The sequence below is a fragment of the Octopus bimaculoides genome, chromosome 4, assembly GCF_001194135.2.
Source record: "Octopus bimaculoides isolate UCB-OBI-ISO-001 chromosome 4, ASM119413v2, whole genome shotgun sequence".
NCBI lineage: Eukaryota > Metazoa > Mollusca > Cephalopoda > Octopoda > Octopodidae > Octopus > Octopus bimaculoides.
In genome coordinates, this window is record NC_068984.1 from 16,419,911 (window position 1) to 16,422,714 (window position 2,804).

At 38.9% G+C, this 2,804-nt stretch overlaps 1 protein-coding gene across 4 annotated transcripts in view; it reads left to right on the forward strand.

Moving 5' to 3' along the window:
• The window catches only part of LOC106883437 (uncharacterized), a 155,399-nt gene that overhangs the window by 7,493 nt on the left and 145,102 nt on the right, over positions 1–2,804 (forward strand). The window lies entirely within an intron of this gene.

The window sequence follows — 2,804 nt, forward strand, 5'->3', positions numbered from 1 at the left end:
ATACATGGTTAATATTTCAGAAGCTGATGCGACCTTAGATCTGAGGGTGGGTACATGGTTAATATTTCAGAAGCTGATGCGACCTTAGATCTGAGGGTGGGTACATGGTTAATATTTCAGAAGCTGGTACGACCTTGGATCTGAGGGTGGGTACATGGTTAATATTTCAGAAGCTGATGCGACCTTAGATCTGAGGGTGGGTATATGGTTAATATTTCAGAAGCTGGTACGACCTTGGATCTCAGAGTGGGTACATGGTTAATATTTCAGAAGCTGATGCAACCTTAGATCTCAGGGTGGGTACATGGCCAATGATGATTTCATAGTAAAGAGGTGACTTGTAACTTTTTATTTTTATTTCATTTTCCCACTTTTCAGTATTATATAGGACATTGTAATTAAATTTTAATTCTGATAAAGAAATAGTTTTTTTTTTCAAAAATTCCAATATTATTTTTTATATTCCGCTCTCCCTCCGTCGCGTATTCTTTGCCTATGAGAAACGCCTAATCCGAAACTTCACCGCTTTCTTTACAATACCTTGTTCCCGCCGCCCCCTCGACACCTCTCTCTCTCTAGCTATTGTCGTTATTATTATTTACCATCAAAGCTGCCCTGATCGAGCAGACATGATCAAATACGTTCCAACCGTGACTATTATGTCATTATTGTTGTTGTCTGTTGTTTCTGTTTAACCCCAGGTCGGTCCTGATGGAGAAGACCTATGACCGAAGACACTCCAGCTTCGACCATCCCGCTTTATATTTATTCCTTCTTTCATTAATAGTGCAATAATATAACAAAACCTACATTTGTTTTCAAATCTTTATTTTCATTCAGTTATTTTTTTTTTTTTTACGCGGTGTAGTTTACAAGAGATTTGACTGTGATTACTAGCAGTCAGAGAAACCACGTAGGGCTTCTCTCTCTTGGTTTTCACCTTTACCAATGTCTTTTCTACATGTCTTTGAGATAGAAAGGTGTGACTTGATGAACTGGATAGGAATGTGAATTTGTTTTTATACCATTTTGATCCTTTTATAATGACCACGCTACACAAGCACATACACGCATACACACACACGCACACACGCACACGAGCATGGACAAGCACGCGCGAATACGCACGCACACCCATACATACACACGCACCTCGAAGATCAGTGAAACAAACGCATCTACCTACCTATCTACATACGGAGTTACATAATTTCACATACATGTATACACATGTCTACCTTCATAGTTATGTGCAAGCATAAATACGCAGATAATGACAACAGGTACATAGAGACAGAAAGATCGATCGATCGATCGATCGATCGATTGATATTTACATACATAAATACGTACATACGTGCATACAAACACGCATACATTTATTTATTTATTTATACATACACACATACACATATACCCACAAAAGATACATTAGTGCCCGACACAGACAGACAGGTATTCAGACAGACAAGCAAGCAGACAGACAGGTATTCAGACAGACAAGCAAGCAGACAGACAGACAGACAGACAGACAGACAGAGAAGGAAAGAAAGGCTACTCATCTGATATACGCTTGCATAATACGTAGATAACTGCAAACACATACACGCATACACACACATATATGCATACATACATACATACATACATACATACATAGAAGTACACATACGTCTAGGCATACACAAATATATACATACATACATGCATGCACACACACATACACACATGTATATACATACCTGCATGCATACATACACACATACACACACACTTACACCCATATACACATACATACATGCATACACACATACATACATACATTCATACATACATACATGCATAGAAATATACATACATCTAGGCATACATAAATACATACACACATACACACATATACATACATGCATACACACACATACATATTACATGCATGCATACATACTTGCATACACACATACACATATACATACACACATACATACATACATACCAACACACACATACATACACACATACATACATCATGAAGAGAGCGTCATCTCGAAGGGGCCTCTACGTAGTTGCATGACACGAAAAGCTGCAGCCAAATCGCCCTTCAATAAAACAGAACACATTGACATTAGGTAATTTGGTCGTAGATACACCCAACCTAAATATAATACCTATTGGTCATGACTAGAACACAGTTGATCATAAATTTGCGTGGTCAGTACAGACCAGAGGTTGAACTATAACATCTTTAATCAGTGGTGGACTGAGTCTAAAAATATTGGTTGCCAGGAGACTAAGGGGGCCCACTCACAACTACAAGGGGGACCCACCCGCAACTACAATGCTATCATTTATTTATTTATTCATTTATTTGTTAAAAGTATTCTTTTCAACTGTCCACAAACACTGCCAGGCTGAAATAATTAATGCATTCTTCCAGGAGTGAATAAAAAATTCTCAAACTTGAGGGGATGGGCCCCTTAGATACTAACATGGGCCCCCCATATATTGATTCTAATGGCGCAGGGGCCCACTTGCCATCGGGCAAGCTGGCAACGTGGCCAGTCTTCCACTGTCTTTAATTATTTTTGTCATTTACTCCACCCGTAATGGTTAGTTTCTCATTCCTTCGCTCCTTCATTTATATTTTTCGATTCGCTCGACCTAGTTCTAGGTTCGATCCCATTGCGCGACACTTGGTACGTCTTGTTTCAGTCAGTAGATGGTGACCATACTGGGGTACTGCCTTGAAGAATTTTTAGCCGAATGAATCGACCCCGGCACTTTCTTTTCTTCTTTTTTTTTTTTTT